We start from the raw sequence: 20626 nt of genomic DNA on the forward strand, positions 1-20626 counted from the left end.
AATTTTAGAAATTTATTAGTAATTGAGTGCTGGTTAATTTAGAAATGGACACTTTATTTTCCTTTGGTTTAATTGTAAATTGATTTAATTTTTTGAAATGTACTTTGGCAATATATATAAAAACATAAAATGAAACAAATTCCAAAATGTGTATGTATTAGGCATGCTTATTACAACATAATTAATTTAGAAAGAAAAACTGAAGCACATTATATTTTCAATAATAGAGAGCAGATGTCTACAGTATGAAATGGAAGAAAATTGAATACCATGCAACTATTCAAAATAGTAGTATTTATTAAAATGAGTAGGTGTCCGTGGGTGTGGTATTGCAAAAACTATAGTTTATCCAACAGATGATATATATGAATCTATCCATGTACAACTTAGATATATATGTATTTATTTGCTTGAATGTCTTTCATATAAAAAGTTCACCAAAAATAACAATAAAGATACTTTAAGATTTCTGAATATTTATTTCCTTTTTATTTTTCTGTGTTGTTTCCATTTCTCATGGTAAGGAAATGATTTTTTCAAAAAATAAATGTCACATTGATGTTTTATTGAAAAATAGAATGATGTGCCTATAAACACCATTATAATTATTAATAATAAGAATATTAATTATATTAATAATAACTTTATGATACTGAAAACTTTTTCATGTTTTTATTTGGCCCAGCCACACACGGCTTGTGAAATCTTAGTTCCCTGACCAGAGATTGAACCTGCGCCGTAGGCCGTGAAAGTACAAAATCCTAACCACTGGACCACCAGAAAATTCCCATCATATCAAGTTTAAAAGTTAATTAATGTGACTGCTGAAAATAAAAGTATCTATTCTTTAAATAATTCATTAGGTGGTGGCATTAGATTGTCCCTGTGTGCTCAGCCCTTTATCATCCCTTGGATGAGAATTCATAGCAGCCATGATAATAATTGCTGTAAAGGGGTTGCCAAGCAAGGACACTTTATATGGTATTGAAGTTTTTGCACAGATGAGTATACTTATATAATTATCTATTATTCTCTCAAGCCCCAAAATCAATAAACACGGAGTCAGAACATGAGCAAAGAGAGTTACTCTATTTTTCAGTCTGTTCTAGATAAACTCATAAAAAGTCCTTAGTTAGAATATAAAAAAGTTTCATGAACTTAAAGTAAAAATTATTGAGTAATACTTTGCTAGTGTGTTAGATGAGTCAAATTGTGCAGTAGTTTGAACATTCTTTGGCATTGCCTTTCTTTGAGATTGGAATGAAAACTGACCTTTTCCAGTCTTGTGGCCACTGCTGAGTTTTTCCAAATTTGCTGGCATATTGAGTGCAACACTTTCACAGCATCATCTTTCAGGATTTGAAATAGCTCGCTGGAATTCTATCATCTCCACTAGCTTTGTTTGTAGTGATGCTTCCTAAGGCCCACTTGACTTCACATTCCAGGATGTCTGGCTCTAGGTGAGTGACCCCATCATCAAGGTTATCTGGGTCATTAAGATCTTTGTTTGAATAGTTTTTCTGTGTATTATTGCCACCTGTTAATATCTTCTGCTTTTGTTAGGTCCATACCGTTTCTGTCTTTCATTATGCCCACTGTTGCATGAAATGTTCCCTTGGTATCTCTAATTTTCTTGAAGAGATCTTTAGTCTTTCCTATTCTATTGTTTTCCTCTATTTCTTTGCATTGACCACTTAGGAAGTGAGCAATTCTCCAAGCTAGTGATCACAATTCTCCAAGCTAGATTTCAACAGTATATGATCCAAGAACTACCAGAGGTTCAAGCTGGATTTTAAAAAGCCAGAGGAACCAACTATCAATGCCAACATCTGTTGGATCATAGAAAAAGCAAGAGAGTTCTAGAAAAAAACATCTACTTTTGCTTTATTGACTAGGCCAAAGCCTTTGACTGTGTGGATCACAACAAACTATGGAAAATTCTGAAAGACACGGGAATACAAGGCCACCTTATCTCCTTCCTGAGAAATCTGTATGCAGGTCAAGAAGCAACAGTTAAAACCAGACATGGAAGAACAGACTGGTTCCAAATTGGGAAAGGAGTACATCAAGGTTGTATATTGTCACCCTGCTTATTTAACTTCTATGCAGAGTACATCATGAGAAACGCTGGACTGGAAGAAACACAAGCTGGAATCAAGATAGCAGGGATAAATATCAATAATCTCAGATACGCAGATGTCACCACCCTTATGGCAGAAAGTGAAAAGGAACTAAAGATGAAGATGAAGGTGAAAGAGGAGAGTGAAAAGTCTGCTGTTAAACTCAACATTCATAAAAAGAAGATCATGGCAACTGACCCTATCACTTCATGGAAAATAGATGGGGAAACAATGGAAACAGTGAGAGACTTTTTTTTTGAGGGGGCTCCAAAATCACATGGTGACTGCAGCCATGCAATTAAAAGACGCTTGCTCCTTGGAAGAAAAGCTATGACCAAACTAGACAGCACATTAAAAAGCAGAGACAAGACTTTGCCAAAAAAGCTCTGTATAGTCAAAGCTATGGGTTTTCCAGTAGTCATGTATGGATGTGAGAGTTGGACTGTGAAGAAGGCTGAGCGCTGAAGAATTGGTGCTTTTGAACTGTGGTGTTGGAGAAGACTCTTGAGAGTCCCTTGGACTGCAAGGAGACTCAACCAGTCTGTCCTAAAGGAAATCAGTTCTGAATATTAATTGGAAGGACTAATGTTGAAGCTGAAACTCCAATACTTTGGCCACCTGATGTGAAGAACTAACTAACTCCTTGGAAAAGACCCTGGTGCTGGGAAAGGTTGAAGGCAGGAGGAGAAGGGGATGATAGAGGATGGGATGGCTGGATGGCATCACTGACTCGATGGACATGAGTTTGAGTGAACTCCAGGAGTTGGTGATGGACAGAGAAGCCTGGCGTGCTGCGGTCCATGGGGTCGCAAAGAGTCAGACACGACTGAGCAACCGAACTGAACTAAAAGGAAGTCTTACATTTATTTTCACACACTTTTTCAAGAACATCATAATTTGTTAATTATGAATGTAGACCAGCAATATTAGTAATAACAGTACCTGTGAATTTTTCGCCAACAGAAACCCAGGCATGTCAAAATGCAATTTATACACAATAGTACCTCAAAATCACAGTGGCTACCAAACCTTCCTGAGAAGTCTTTCAGAATTCCCTAACGGTATTAAGTATATCAGGCTGCCATAACTACCGTAAACATAACAGACAGGATATATTAGACAATATATATTCATTTTCTCATGATTCTGGATGCTATGAAGTCTAAACCAGGATACTGGTAAAATAGCTTTCATTCTGAGATCGCGTCTTTGAATGTGTGCAGAAATAGAGAAACCTTTCTCTCTTCTTCTTCTAAGGCTACCCATCCTATCTTATTGGGTCCTTACAACCTCATTTAATCTTGATTGGCACCTTAGTGCCAACCTATTCCAGTACTCTTGCAGGGAAAATCTCACTCTGTTCATGGGGTCACAAAAAAGTCAGACTGTTTGCAAAGAGATGATTGAGCACATGCCAAGTAGTGGCCACTCTCAATGCATTGGTTTGAGGAATTTAACATATGAATTTTGATGGGGTACAATTCAGTCCATACAATGAATTATTAAAAAAGGAGACTGGGGCCTTTTTCAGTCAGTGCTTGCCGCTTTTTTGGTGAACTTTTGCTGTGGGGGGAATTTACTTCCTCCACTTCCAACGTAGCTTCCCTGTGAGCAGAGTCCCACAGCTGAAGAGGAACAAAATGGAGCCCCTAATCAAGGTAACGTGGTGTAAAATGGCAGAGAAAATTTGAGTTTTGAGGAAATTTTCTACCACACCCACAACTGAAAGCAGAGCTGAGCTGCTGGCATATGTCAGTTGGCACAAAAGCACATTGTATCCACTATGCTGTGGATACTGCATCTTTGAGAGAAGTGTCAGCGGCTCTCAGGGGGCTTGACGGAGAAGAAGCTCCTTACAAATGAAACATGGGTTTGCCTGATGTCTTTGAACAAAAACGACGGCCCATTTGTTGGAAATGTCAAAGAAAGTGAGAATTTGCTCTTGCCAGCAGATAAAAGTGTCTTTCTTTGGATAAGTTGTTACTTTACCTGTATATTTGAAGTAAGGGTTGCTTTCACATCTTAGGGATTTACCATTTTTTACATGGAAAGCCAGAAAAATGAACACACAGTAGCTGACATACAAAGGGGAGGCCAGCTGGATATTGGTGAGCTTAAACTGAGTACAGCTTCTACTCGCATCCCCTGTTATACGGAAATACGAAATTTGTTTTGACTTTCGTTCTTAATACCATGTTATGAAATCTTGATTGTATTGTTAAAAAAAGACATTTTAGGTGTACCAGCTCCCAAATTCTACTAATATTTTTAATATATGTCATGAAGCATTCTGAACAGTTTGTACTAAGGTAGAGCATAGCATCTTTCTCAGTCAGATTCCAATTACTACAATTGTGATTTCAAAAACTCAGTCGATGTGTGATAAGGTTTACAAAAGCACAAAGCTGACTGAAGTCCTATTTTAGGAGGGGAAGTCATATTTTTGGACAAACTAAAATTTAACCCACTTTAAAAAACTTTAAACGAGGTCTTCCATTTGAGGTACTCTGACCTATCAGTCGGGGCTTCCCTGGTGCCTCAGTGGTAAGGAAGCCACCCGCCAATGCAGGAGACACAGTGTTGATCCATGGGAGGGGAAGAGCCCCTGGAGAAGGAAATGGCGACCCACTCCAGCATTCTTGCCTGGAGAATCTCAAGGACAGAGGAGCCTGGCAGGCTGCAGTGCGTGGCATCGCAAAAGAGTTGTACATGACTTGGAGATTAAATAACAACAATGATGATGACAACCCTATCAACTAATATTCTAAAAAATTCAAGGATAAGTAGACTTACAAAATCAAGTAAGCACAAACAAACAGGAAAAGCAAACATGCCGTCCACTCAAACAGGCTCTGACTTCTTAACTCAGAAGAGAAGCTGGAGAAAGAAAGGGATAAATATAGATATTGGTGGCCAGGCTGGATAGAAAACAAAGGAAAACTGAAATAGCAATTTATCTAAATATTCTAAATGGCTAGATTAGGAAAGATGACAATTTTCACTATTATACAAACACAGAAGTTGACCAAATTAAGTCTATGGCAAGGAAAGGGATGGCTTGTGAAAATCTAAGGAATTTTGGATTTAATATATTATTGAGACAATCTCAGACAAAATGTGGGAAAACAAAAGACAGCCCATAATTTGATGTTTGAGAAATCTATACTGGGTGGTTACACAAGAGACAAGAGTGGGAAGAGACTGACTGTTATATCACTTTAAGCAGGGTTAGATGAGATTCGAGATGTCACAGTTATTACAGCTGGAAGGAAGGAAAACATGGCATATTCTCTAAGGGAACTGTCTGAGAAATTTATTGAGTTAGGTCTCTAAGGATAGTTATAGCTGAGCAAAGAAAAACCCGAAAGGGGAGACAGCAAAGGCAACAATAAATATAATCCTGGCATGTGTGTCTCACAGAATGGAACCAACTGTGTGTAATAATTCTATTCAGGTAGGTGAAGATGGAGAAGGCCTGCTTTAATAACAGATTTTTTTCAGACCCCCCCCTCCAAATTACACTTTTTTATTTTATTCTGTAAAGAATCCTCTTTGAAAGAGGAAGACATTCAGAGAGCAAAATGTCCAAGTTTGAGATAAAGCGAAGATAAATGGTAGAAACCATTAAGGAAGCTAGGTTGGTTGGTACAAGTATCCAAAAAATAAATAGACACACTCAAATAGGCTAAAAATGGTACACTCAGCGGATCCTATTTGAAGAGGGCAGGGAAATATTGAGAGCACAAGGAAGAAGTGCATTGATCTTTATTGGGTCGCTGCAATTGTAGAATTTCAAGGACCCCTCTTTTATTCCTTAAATTTATTTCTTTTTGAATCAGTGAACACATTCTTAACAACAACAGTTAATAATAGTTAGTGTTTTCTTGTTGTTCCATCGCCGAGTCATCCTGACTCCGAGACTTCACGGACTGCAGCACAGCAGGCTCCCCTGTCCTTCCTAATTTCCAGGACTTTGCTCAAATTCATGTGCAGAAAGGTGATGCCACCCAACCATCTCATCCTCTGTCATCCTCTTCTCCTCCCGCACTCAATCTTTCCCAGCATCAGGGTCTTTTCCAATGAGTCAACTCTGCATCAGGTGGCCAAAGTATTGGAGCTTCAGCTTCAGGATCAGTCCTTCCAACGAATATTCAGGGTTGATTTCCTTTTAGGTTTGAGCAGTTTGATTTCCTTGCAGTACAAGGGACTCTCATGAGTCTTATCCAGCATCACAATTCAAAAGCACCAATTATTTGGTGCTCAGCCTTCTTTACGGTCTAACTCTCACCTCTGTACATGACTACTGGAAAAACCACAGCTTAGACTATATGGAGCTTTGTCAGCAAAGTAATGTCTCTGATTTTTAGTATGCTGTCTAGGTTTGTCATAGCTTTCTGTCCAAGGAGCAAATGTCTTTTAATTTCATGGCTGCAGTTGCTGTCTACAGTGGGTATGGAGCCAAGAAAATAAAATAATAATAAACTAATAGCTATAGCCAACCTCATTGATCATTTTTCTTAATATTTATATGAAATATCTCCACCTTTTAAACCTTAAATATCATTTTGGCTATTAGCATGAGATATGTATATCTCAACTACATAAGTTTGTGCTTTAATATTTTAAGATAATTTTTGTATTAATTATTGCTAATGGATTTTATTGAAAGCCCTTTTAGCATCTATTGAAGCCATGAGTTTTATTGATATCTTCTAATATATTTATATTTATGCCCAAATTAATCCATCTTTGCTTCTTGAGCTAAATAAATATTTAAATCTGGTCAATGCTTCATTTAAGTAATTTTTGTAGTTTACATATTTACAGTTTATTTAGTAATTTAGCACATATTTCATATATAGGATTTAGAAGCCGGTGTTTTATAATTGATCATAGAACTGTTATTCTTAAAGGTACTTATCAAGAACAAGGTTCAGTAGTTAAATAGATATTAGAAATGATTCTTTATTAAATATTTCTCAGAATATACTGTATATTCACATATGAAATCCTTCATAGGATTTCCCTGATTGTCCAGTGGTTAAGAGTCTGCCTTCAGTGGTTGGAGTTGCAGGTTCCAACCTTGATCAGGTCGCTAAGCTCCCACATGCTGTGGGGGCAACTAAGTCCATGTGTCATCACTACTGAGCCTTCACGCTCTGGAGTGAGCACCACGACGAGAGAGCCCGTGAGCTGCAGCGAAACATCCCACATGCTACCATTAAGACTTGGTACAGACAAATATATATATGAAGTGTCTTCCTTAGGAAAGCCTTCCTTTGAGATGACTCTAAAATATAGCATATTTTTTTAATGCTTCAAAAATCTTCCATTTAATCTTCATGAAATAATTCACTTATTCTGCCTGCTTAAAAAAGAAAAATATTTCCCTGATATTTGTCTAGCTTATTGTTATAACACATCTTTTCTCTAAGATGTATTTGTGATAGGCAGAATGTTATCCTTCATGACTTTTGCCCCCTAATGTCATACCTGTGAATACGTTGCATCAGATGGCAAAAGGGGCTTTGTAGATATAATTAAATTTACCCATCAGTTGGTCTTCATGTGGGGAGATTATTCTAGATTATACTGACAAGCCCCATGTATTCATGGGAGCTCTTAGAAACAAAATTTCTCCTGGCTCCGAGGAGACAGGAAGATAAAGAGGTGTGAACAGGTGGCAGCAGAGAGATTCAACGCTTCCCCGCGATCTGTGACAAGGGAGGGGCTACCAGTCACGGGATTAAGGTCATTTGAAGAAATCATGAGAAAGACTGTTAACCAATTGTTAGGTACATGGACAAAGAAAGAGGGACCTCAATTCTACAATTACATGGAATTGAGCTTATGACCAATGACCGCATATTAAAAAGAAGAGACTTTACTTTGCCAACAAAGGTCCATCTGGTCAAAGCTATAGTTTTTCCAGTGGTCATGTATGGATGTGAGAGTTGGACTATAAATAAAGCTGAGCGCCAAAGAATTGCTGCTTTTGAACTGTGGTGTTGGAGAAGACTCTTGAGAATCCCTTGGACTGCAAGGAGATCCAACCAGTCCATTCTAAAGGAGATCAGCCCTGGGTGTTCATTGGAAGGACTGATGTTGAAGCTGAAACTCCAATACTTTGGCCACCTCATGTGAAGTGTTGACTCACTGGAAAAGACTCTGATGCTGGGAGGGATTGGGGGCAGGAGGGGAAGGGGACGACTGAGGATGAGATGGTTGGATGGCATCACAGACTCGATGGACGTGAGTCTGAGTGAACTCCGGGAGTTGGTGATGGACAGGGAGGCCTGGCGTGCTGCAGTTCATGGGGTCGCAGAGAGTCGGACATGACTGAGCGACTGAGCTGGACTGAACTGAACTGAAAAACCCAGAAAACCCCATATGTCGATTCTCCCTTAAAACTTCCAGTTTAGACTCCAGGGTGGCCTGTGTTTTGATTCCAAGCTGTCGAGATGCAAGGCAGGGAATCCGGTGGAGCCCGTCTGGACTTCCAGCAGGAGTAACTACGAATAACAAATGGGTAATCTTCCAAATTAGTACACTTGTGGTGGTTTATTAGGATAGAAATTGCATAGTATGTAATATAATTTCATTGAAATAAATAATAGAGAAGGCTATTTAAATTAAATAAGGAGAGTCCAGTAACCTTAAACTGTAGAGTGACTCTAAAGTCATTACCAGATGAATTGACTTTACTGTGAAAAGTGGCCATAATACTGTTATTGAAAGGTTTACAAAATATGAAATTGGCCTAGAATCAAAATAGGAATTCTAGCAGCTGCTAAGTATACTGCTCAAAGTAGAGAGAAAAGAGATGGAGACACACACACACAATTAGAAAGACACAGAGATAGGGGGAAGACAGAGAGGGAAAGGGCAACTCCTTCTGAGTCTTCTCCTGCCCTCGAGTTTGGAAGCACGGGCTGAGTTCGGCGGCAAGCCTGTTGACAGAACAGTCCAGAACGACAGCCGGGAGGAACCAGTCAGCTTGTGATACCAGGGAGACGGTGCAAAGGCAAGCAAGGGATTTCAGGGGAAACGGGACGAACTTGGAACAAATGACAGGTCTAATAAACTGTTGGCAGCTGCTTTCAGTAAACTGGTCAATTCATATTTAAACAAATGTTTCCTATAAAATAACGGTATAGAGGCTCTATCTCGAGCGATAATATGTACACAATATGACAAGGGCTTCCCTGGTGGCTCAGCTGGTAAAGAATCTGCCTACAATGTGGGAGACCTGGGTCCGATCCCTGGGTTGGGAAGATCCCCTGGAAAAGGGAACGGCTACCCACTCCAGGATCCTGGCCTGGAGAATCCCACGGACTGTGTAGTCCATGGGGTCGCAAAGAGTAGGACACGACTGAGTGACTTTCACTTTCACTTTCTTTTCATGACTGACATATGCAACACTATAGTTTTTGAAATTTGCTTTAATATGTGATCACTTAAATTGATAAAATTACATATTATCATAGAATTTTAGAGACAGTGTTTTAAAGATCATCCAGTTCCCCAATTAATGGATGAGACATTTGAAACCACTATAGGGTAAGTGAATTATCAGAACCTCATCTTTTCCCTTGTATCAGTCCATGATGTCTACGACACTACTGCTACCTCTTAAAAGTTCTGAGAAAATGTGTCTACTTTACCGTAAAAGATACACAATTCTCACATGTGACATTATAAAGTCTCCATACAAAAAAACGTACATGCAGTTGCAACTTTAGAAAATCAAAAATATTATCTAAAACCTACGTGATATATACAATATGTATCAATGAAATATCTACAAATAATAATTATGCGTTTAAAGGGGTTGTCTTTGATGGTCTTAATAACCCATTCTCCTAACAAAAATCTGTGTGCAGAAGCTTTATTATTTTCTTTTCTATTGATAGTATTTTCTATAGCATTTTAGAAGGATACAAATCTTTATATATGTGATATTCAAGTCATTAACTTGCAAGCAATAGAGACATTACCTGATTTAAAGAATAAAAGCAATTTAATAAAAGAGGACTGTGTAGCTTAAAGAATTTTAAGGAAGCCTAAGGAACAAATTTTGGAAAATAAGGGCCACAAAAAAGGAGTTAAGAGCCAGAGTCACAGCCAAATTAGACTGCGCATCAGGGAGGCAAGAGCACTGCTCACTGAAGCTGCAGCTGAGCCCTGAGCATGACAGCTCACGTTGGGACTCTTGGTTCTGAATTGCCAGCTTGCCAGCAGTGTTGGGCCAAAAACAAAACAACAAAAAAAAGAATGGGAAGAAAGGACGAAGCCATGTTGCTACGACTACATCCAAACAGGAGTCACTGACAGCTCTGCTTATTTGCATCCCTTGATTACAACCCTAAGCCGGCAGCTGGTGCATTTGGTTGGCTGAGCCTAGATTAGCAGCCACTAGATCTGGGTTGCTTGATGTCAGCCCAAAACTACCTCCTGGCAGGGCTTTCTGATTTGTAGAGTCTTGAAAAATAAAACCCTCATTTCCGATCTTCACTCGCAGGAAGGGTTTGTGTGTCTGTGCTCAGCCATGATCAGCTCTTCGGGATTTTGCAGATGGTAGCCCACCAGGTTCCTCTGTCCACGGGATTCTCCAGGCAAGAATGCTGGAGTGGGTTGCCATTTTTGACTCCCGGGGGATCTTCCCGACCCAGGGACTGAACCCCAGTGTCCTGCATTTCCTGAACGGGCAGGCTGACTCTTCACTGCTTAGTTCAGTTGCTCAGTTGAGTCCAGCTCTTTGCTACCCCTTGGACTGCAGCACACCAGGCTTCCTTGTCCTTTACCAACTCCCGGAGTTTACTCAAACTCATGTCCACTGAGTTGGTGATGCCATCCAATCATCTCATACTCTGTCGTCCCCTTCTCCTCCCGCCTTCAATCTTTCCCAGCATCAGGGCCTTTTCCAAGGAGTCAGTTCTTTGCACCAGGTGGCCAAAGTATTGGAGTTTCAGTTTCAGCATCCATCCTTCCAATAATATTCAGGACTGATTTCCTTTAGGATTGATTTACTGGCTGGATCTCCTTGCAGTCCAAGGAATGCTCAGGAGTCTTGACCAGTTAGCCACCTTGCTTTATTTCCAACAGTCCAGTTTTGGGAGACTTCGGCTCGGAGCTTAGAGGCTTGGGGGTGTGAAGCATCCTCATTTCTGGTGCAGATCGTGTAATGATGGTCCTATGGTTTTGGAAGGTGAAGTTTGACTCCACAGTGTCCTGAAATGGTGATGGGCAGCATTTTCTCTCCTTCTGTCTTCTCTCTTTACCCTTATAGTATGATACTGTGAATTCTCTAGAAGCTCCAATTAGAGTTTCATTTTTTGGTCTTTCTAATGATGCTTTGAGTTATACATGCCTCAAAACATTTCTTCATGCTTAAGACTGCTACATCTAGTTATGCTGCCTATAGATCAAGAAAGTCTATAACATAATTAGAATGTGGAAGTGGTTCCCTGTAACAGACTTAAAGAAAATACTTTACAATCTCTTGTTTTGTCCTGGGTTGTTTGGAAGCTGGGAGAATCCATGATCCCTAGAGAAAGTAACCCTGGAAGCCCAGGACATTCAATGATGGAACAGTTAAATTAACTCCCCTCGTTTCCTGCATAAAAGTATATTGAAGACAAGCTTTTCTGGATAAAGTGGACAGTACAATGGAGTTGAGGGATATGAGAACTCTGGAGTGGGCTGCTTGCTTATAGCTATAGTAGAGAATTTGGAGCAAAGATGTTAGGCTCAAAGTGTTAATTTTGGGCTCGATTCAGTCAGGAAACCATGAACATTATAATTCTGCCCTAAAATATTCTGCTATTCCTGTTGTTACAGGGCTTCTATACCTGAAACTCAGATGGAGCTTGAGTTCTTGTGACCTGCTGAAGTGGGATTTGTGAAGGTTTAATACCACGCTGCCTACGATGAAACTAAAATTCCCAGAATTCCCTTTATTGCCTACTCCTAGGTTAGCGTTGATCAGAAATTTGGATGTTATTTGGAAAGGCTGAAGTGAGTACAAATTGCTATTCCTCTCTGAAGGCTATCATAGATAGAGGTGGGGAGAGACAGATACGGAGATGCTACCAGATTCCTTCTGGTCTTTGCTCTCTCCTTGGAGACAGATGCAGAAATTCCAGTGGATTGCCATTTGGCCTCATTCTACAATGAAAGTGAAAGTGAAGTCACTCAGTTGTGTCCGACTCTTTGCGATCCCCTAGAGTATAGCCCACCAGGCTCCTCTGTCCATGGGATTCTCCAGGCAAGAATACTGGAGAGGGTTGCCATTTCCTTCTCCAGAGGATCTTCCCGACCCAGGGATCAAACCCAGGTCTCCCACACTGCAGGCAGATGCTTTACCATCTGAGCCACCAGAGAAGCCTTATTCTACAATATTCCATGTCTAATTTTTTCTCCTTTACTTCTGTCCCTACTGATCAACAGCAGGTCCACCATAAGACTCAGAGCAAAAGCCTTCCACACACAAATGCTTCATTTCCCCTCTGGAATCCCTCTCTGACAAAACTGGCGGCTGGAAGGCTGGTGAGCAAATACCCCTTCATCATTTATTTCCCCTTGTGGACCTTTACTTCCCTAGCTCCATCCACATTATTATAAGATATTGTTCCTATACAAAATTATTACTCTATAAAAATCATGTTAGCTTTTATTCCTTGACTGAAACTTCACAGAGGTATCTTGCAAGCGTCAACTTCCCTTAGGACTAATCACAACAAATTCTTATTATCAATCCAGACTCTCTTATCACACCATGCACCACATAAAGTCAACGTCGGGTAGAAATATTTGAATATCAAAACAACTTCAGATTTTCTGTTTATATTAGCAAATTCGAGAGAATATGTGTAAGAGTAGATTCTACGAATATTGCACAAAACAGAGAGGAACAGAATTTAAGATCATGTTGGATTTGTCCATGTGAAACTCTTAAAGATGGCTTTCAGTGTATTGTGACAGACTCATTAACGGGGAAGAATTCAAGTTGTTTACTTGCTTGGTTAATTAAATCATAAACTCAGTTTACGTCAACATTGAATTAAGAGAGAGTTAAAGACAATTCATTAAACTATTCATTAATTATGTTCATTGTGAAAGTCAAAAGAATCTCAATAATGACATTGATAAATATTTTGAATAGTTTCAGTAACCTTGGAAAGCCCATCAGAACCACAGGAGCATAAAGCACATGGTGACTAATATAATGGAGTACCTTTGATAAGGTACTGCTGCTGCTGCTGCTAGGTTGCTTCAGTCGTGGCCAACTCTGTGCAGCCCCGTAGACAGCAGCCCACCGGGTTCCTGTGTCCTTGAGATTCTCCAGGCAAGAATAGTGGAGTGGGTTGCCATTGCCTTCTCCATTGATAAGATACTAGCACAGGAAAAAAATTATGGAAAGTCAAGAAAATCTGAATAAACTTTGGGCCTTGGTTAATAATAGTTTATCAGTATTGTTTATTAACTGCAAAAATGTATAATTATAAAGTACAATAATAATAACAGGAAAAGCTGTGTGGAGTATATGAGGGCCCTGTTCTCCCCAATTTTTTTTCTGTAAAACCAAAACTATACTAAAAACTTTACTTAACAAAAGAGGTATTATAGTTAATTTTCTCTGAAGTATTAAGATAAATATTGCAGATATTGTTATTAATAGGGACTTATTTTAGTGAGAATGAATTTAGCCCCTTAGTGCCAAGAGAAATGGTCATCGTCATAGAGATCAGGGCTATGCTTTGGCTTGGAGGAGTCTTTGAAGATGTCGAGCCCAGTGATTATTGGACGCTGACTTATGAAAAAGTTATTCCATGGGTCACAGAGTGGGGTCAGGGAGCGTTTAGGTGGTGAATAGAATGCTTCCTGTGTCCACTCACAGTGGGGTAGTGATTCCATGAACCCATTATGTGTCAGTGACAGACATTCAGGAGTTGCATGAAGTCAAACACGTGGGTCATCCTTGCCACAGCTGATTCCGTTACCATCACAACCACTTTTCTATTCTGCCAGCGGCAGAAACCAATGTCAAAACCAAAATAACATCATGATCAGTGAGAAGGGGAAGCAGGAGCCAGTCAGCCACTTGACTGTGTCTTGACTGTATTTGATGTCTTCTGTCCTGGAGGAAGCAGTAATTTGTTCACCTTAGAGTGGATACTTATCCTGGGTATGGGTTGGCCTTTCTTTACTTGCCATGCGTCATAGGCAATGAAAACCACAGGAAAAAACCCCCTTCTATGGTATGCCAATTGTTATGGCATTGTTTCTGAGCAGATAAGTCATTTAACAGGAGGAAGTATATCCCATCACTGATAAGGAGGTGATCATACAAGGAGATATAACGACTCATGCAGGACTCAGACATAGAACTCAGGTAGGGTACCAGCGAGGGGAGAAAAGCTCATAGCTTAGTTTTCCTCTTACACCAGAAGATATATATTCTGAATCAGTGAACAGAATGCTGTTTATTTTGTAGTAGGAGGAATCAATAGGTGGAAAGATGCTTCTGATCATTGTGTCCAATTAAAACAAGAGAGCATAGTTACCTTGAGCTGGACTATGAGACTGGTATTTGACAACATGTTGCTAACTGAACTCTGGACCAATAGACCAAAGATTAAACAAAGTGTTGATCGGGATGACTAAAGGTTAGCAAGAGAAAACAAGGTTGCTGCTTCACGGTGAGAAGAGGAAGGAGAGTATATGCAACCTAAAGAAATCTCTTAGGGTGTTTTCCACTATTGTAAACTGTAATAAAAAGGCTAGGTGACCCAATACAGGTAGGAACAGGAGGTGTGAAACACACATTATGAAAGATTTAAGTTACTTTCTAGATAAGGTTCAAGCTTAAAAAACTGTCAGTACAAAGAAATTTTGGGGGCTTATAATATCCTTACTATTGTGTTGACTTCACTATATATGTGATGGAATTTCAGTTGAGCCATTTCAAACCCCAAAAGATGCTGCTGTTAAAGTGCTATACTCAATATGCCAGCAAATTTGGAAAACTCAGCAGTGGCCATAGGACAGGAAAATGTCCGTTTTCCTTCCACTCCCAAAGGGCAATGCCAAGGAATGTTCAGACTACCACACAATTGAACTCATTTCATACGCTAGCAAAGTAATGCTCAAAATTCTCCAAGCTAGGCTTGAACAGTACATGAACCAATAACTTTCAGATGTTCAAACTGAATTTAGAAAAGGCAGAGGAATCAGAGATCAAATTGCCAACATACACTCTATCATAGAAAAATGACGATAATTCCAGAAAAATACATCTCTTTCTGCTTCATTGATCATGCTAAAGCCTTTAACTGTGTGGATTACAAGAAACTGTGGAAAATTCTTCAAGCGATGGGAATACCAGACCACCTTACCTGCCTCCTGCAAAATCTGTATGCAATCAAGAAGCAAAAATTAGAACAGGAGGAGGGGATGACAGAGGAGGAGATGGCTGAATGGCATCACTGACTCTATGGACATGAGTTCAAGCAAGCTCCAGGAGAAGGTGATGGACAGGGAAGCCTAGCATACTACAGTCCATGGAGTCACAAAGAGGCAGACATGACTGAACAGCTGAACAACAGCTATATTTATATAAGTATATATATATATATATGCTTCCCAGGTGGCTCAAATGGTAAAGAATCTGCCTGCAATGCAGGAGACATGGGTTAGATCCCTGGCTTGGGAAATACCCTGGAGAAGGGAATGGCAACCCACTTCAGTATTCTTGACTGGAGAAATCCTTGGACAGAGGAGCCTAGACCACTAAGGTTTGTGGGGTATACACACACACACACACACACACACACACACACACGTATACATGTGATATCATATAGTATTTGTCTTTCTTTTTCTGACTTATTTCACTGAGTATAGTAATCTCTACGTCCATCCATGTAGCTGCAAATGGCATTATTTATCCTTTTTATAGCTGAGTTGTATTCCACTGTATAGATGCCTCAGTCTTCTTTACAGAATTATGTTGTTATGTTACCTAGACAGAGAAAGAACAGTTCAGAAAGGATACACTGAGGCATCAACTGGGCATAAGTGAAATGTGTATAATGACAGGGCTTATAACGATGAAAAGGAGTGCGTCAAGGCTGTATATTGTCACCCTGCTTATTTAACTTCTATGCAGAGCACATCATGAGAAACGCTGGGCTGGAAGAAGCACAAGCTGGAATCAAGATTGCCGGGAGAAATATCAATAACCTCAGATATGCAGATGACACCACCCTTATGGCAGAAAGTGAAGAGGAACTCAAAAGCCTCTTGAAAGTGAAAGAGGAGAGTGAAAAAGTTGGCTTAAAGCTCAACATTCAGAAAACGAAGATCATGGCATCCGGTCCCATCACTTCATGGGAAATGGATGGGGAAACAGTGGAAACAGTGTCAGACTTTATTTTTTTGGGCTCCAAAATCACTGCAGATAGTGACTGCAGCCATGAAATTAAAAGATGCTTACTCCTTGGAAGAAAAGTGATGACCAACCTAGATAGCATATTCAAAAGCAGAGACATTACTTTGCCGACTAAGGTCCATCTAGTCAAGGCTATGGTTTTTCCTGTGGTCATGTATGGATGTGAGAGTTGGACTGTGAAGAAGGCTGAGCGCCAAAGAATTGATGCTTTTGAACTGTGGTGTTGGAGAAGACTCTTGAGAGTCCCTTGGACTGCAAGGAGATCCAACCAGTCCTTTCTGAAGGAGATCAGCCCTGGGGTTTCTTTGGAAGGAATGATGCTAAAGCTGAAACTCCAGTACTTTGGCCACCTCATGTGAAGAATTGACTCATTAGAAAAGACTTTGATGCTGGGAGGGATTGGGGGCAGGAGGAGAAGGGGATGGCAGAGGATGAGATGGCTGGATGGCATCACTGACTCGATGGACGTGAGTCTGAGTGAACTCCGGGAGTTGGTGATGGACAGGGAGGCCTGGCGTGCTGGGATTCATGGGGTCGCAAAGAGTCGGACACAAATGAGCGACTGAACTGAACTGATAAGGATGAAAATTATTGTAGGGAGTGAGTAGTTGCTAACAATGTCAAAGGCTATGGGGAAGAATATAAGATGAAAGTGTGCAATGGATTTAGCTGTTAAGTTGTTTGCTCATTAAGGTGATAAATTCACTATTAGTGAATCTGAGGGCTGTGGTAAAAGAGAATTATGGTTGTAGCATTCTCAGCACTAAAACCACAGTAATTAGGTCTAAGAGAGAAAATACTGAATATTTTTGAAAGAATGCAAAACCATGAACTTGTTTATCCAATCTTATAACATAAGACTAATGGTTAAACTATCACATTTCAAGAAAGTACTCCTTAAAACAAATTAAGGAAGAGGTAAAGAGGGTTTATACATTAAGCAGTAACTCATGTTCTATTTTGTAAACAAGTTAAACAGGCTAAAAATACGAATCCTATTTATAAAGTACTTAAATTATCTTCTCAGTTAGAGATAAAAATTTATATACGCTAAGCAGAGAAGCTTAAGAAACTATCTCTGCCTCATATCACAGAAGATAGCTATCAAAAATCTTATTGTAAGCAACAGTTTTCTATTCCTGGACCAATGTGGAATAGCCTACTTAATTTTAGCTAACTACATCTAGGAAATATGAGTACTATCGTCATACAGTTGGAAATCTTATAGGACAATTTTATAAAGAAAATATCATCTGACGGGGTTGTTAGCATGAAGTAGGGGCAATGCGTGGAGTTACGGTTTAGGCTGTTGCACCACGTCATCATGGGTCACATTGCCCCTACTTGTGTAACTCAAGAAAGCTGTGAGCCATGCCATGCAAGGCCACCCAAGATAAATGGGCCATCATGAAGAGTTCTGACAAAACCCAGTCCACTGGAGGAGAAATAGCAGCCAACTCCAGTGTTCTTTTCTGGAGAATCCCAGGGGAAATATATTGTTGCTGTTGTTGCTCAGTTGCTAAGTTCTGTTCACCTCTTTGCAACCCAATGACCTGCAACACACCAGGCTTCCTTATCCTTCACTATTGCCTGGAATTTGCTCAAACTCCAGTCTGTTGAGTCGATGATGCAGTCCAAACATCTCATCCTCTGTTGTCCCCTTCTCCTCACTCCCTCAACCTTTCCAGTTATCAGAGTCTTTTCTAATAAGTCAGTTCTTCACATCAGATGGCCAAAGTATTGGAACATCAGCTGTAGCATCAGTCCTTCCAATGAATATTCAAAGTTGGTTTCTTTGAGATTGACTGGTTTGACCTATTTGCTGTCCAAGGGACACTCAAGAGTCTTCCCCAGCACCACAGTTCAAAGATATCAATTCTTTGGCACTCAGCCTTCTTTATGCTCAAACTCTCACATCCGTACATGACTTCTGGAAAAGTCATAGCTTTGACTTTACAAACCTTTGTTGGCAAAATGATGTCTCTGGTTTTGAATATGCTATCTAGGTTTGTCATAGCTTTTCTTTGAGGGTAATATGGAAAGGCAAACACATATCACACCAGAAGATAAGCCCTCCTGGGTCAGAATGTCCAATATTCTACTGGGGAAGAGTGGAAGGCAATTACTAATAGCTCCAGAAAGAATGAAGCAGCTGAGCAAAAGCAGAAACCATGTTCGGTTGTGGATGTGCTGGTGATGAAAGTAACGTCAGATGCTGTAAAGAACAATATTGCATAGGAACCTGGAATGTTAGGTCCATCAAGGCAAACTGGACTTGGTCAAGCAGGAGATGGCAAGAGTGAACATCAACATTTTAGTAATCAGTGAATGAAAATGGGTGAATTTAATTCAAATGACCACTATATATACTACTGTAGGCAAGAACCCCTTAGAAGAAATGGAGTAACAGAGTCAACAAGGGAGTCTGAAATTTGGATGCAAAGTGAAAAATGACAGAATGATTTCTGTGTGATTCCAAGGCAAAGCATTCAATATCACAGTAACCCAAGCCTATGCCACAACCACACATATCAAAGAAGCGGACATTGACTGGTCTATGAAGACCTAACTCCTTCTAGAACTAACACCAAAAACCAAAAAATTATCCTTTTCATCATAAGGGATTGGAATGCAAAACAAGGAAGTCAAGAGATACCAGGAATAAGAGGTAAGTTTGGCCTTGGATTATAAAAGGAAGTAAGGCAAAGATTCACATAGCTTTGTGAAGAGACTACACTGGTCATAGCAAACACCCTTTTCCAAACATAAGAGACAGCTCTACACAGGGTCACCACTAGGTGGTCAATCAACATCAAAATCCGATGGATGGCATTATTTGCACTGAAGATGGAGACTCTCTGTACTATCAGCCAGAACAAGACCTGGAGATGACTGTGGCTCAGATCATGAGCTCTTTATTGCAAAATTCAGGCTTAAATTGAACAAAGTAGGGAAAACTACAAGGTCATTCAGGTATGCTGCTAAGTCGCTTCAGTTGAGTCTGACTCTGTGCGACCCCATAGACCGCAGCCCACCAGGCTCCCCCGTCCCTGGGATTCTCCAGGCAAGAGCACTGGAGTGGGTTGCCATTTCCTTCTCTGATGCGTGAAAGTGCAAAGTGAAAGCGAAGTCGCTCAGTCGTGTCCCAACTCTGTGCGACCCCATGGACTGCAGCCCACCAGGCTCCCCCGTCCGTGGGATTTTCCAGGCAAGAGCACTGGAGTGGGCTATCATGTCCTGCTCCATTCAGGTATGACCTATATCAAATCCTTAATGGTTATACATTGAAGGTGACAAATCGATTCAAGGGATTAGATCACGGACGGAAGTTCATAACATTGTACACGACGCAATGGCCAAAACTATCCCAAAGTGAAAGAAATACAAAAAGGCAGCGTGGTAGTCTGAGAAGTCACTACAGATAGCTGAGGAAAGAGAAGTGAAAGACAAAGGAGAGGGGGAAATACACACCCAACTGAATGATGAGTTCCACAGAATTACAGAAGATACAAGACGGCCTTTTTACAGGAACAGTACAAAGAAATAGAGGAACAGACTAGAATGCGGAAGACAAGATATCTCTTCAATAAAACTGGAAATATCAAAGAACCATCTCATGTAAAGATGGGCATGATAAAGGACAGAAATAGTAAGGATCTAACAGAAACAGAAGAGATTAAATAGAGGTGGCAAAAATACACAGAAGTACTGTACAAAAAAGGGCTTAATAATTTTGATAACAACAGTGGTGTGGTACTAACCTGGAGCTGTACATCATAAAATGTGAATTCAAGTGGGCCTTAGGAAAAATTATTGTAAACAAAGTTAGTGGAGGTGATGGAATTCCAACTGAGCTATTTCAAATCCTAAAAAAAAAAAGAAGACACTGTTAACATGCTTCACTCAATATGTCAGCAAATTTAGAAACCTCAGTAGGGTATGCAGGACTAGAAAATTTTTTATTCCCATCTCAAGTAAGGGCAATGCCAAACAGACTTCAAACTGCCATAGAGTTGTACTTATTTCACATGCTATCAAACTTATGCTCAAAATC

This window comes from Capra hircus, chromosome 14 (genome assembly GCF_001704415.2).
Source record: "Capra hircus breed San Clemente chromosome 14, ASM170441v1, whole genome shotgun sequence".
Taxonomy (NCBI): Eukaryota; Metazoa; Chordata; class Mammalia; order Artiodactyla; family Bovidae; genus Capra; species Capra hircus.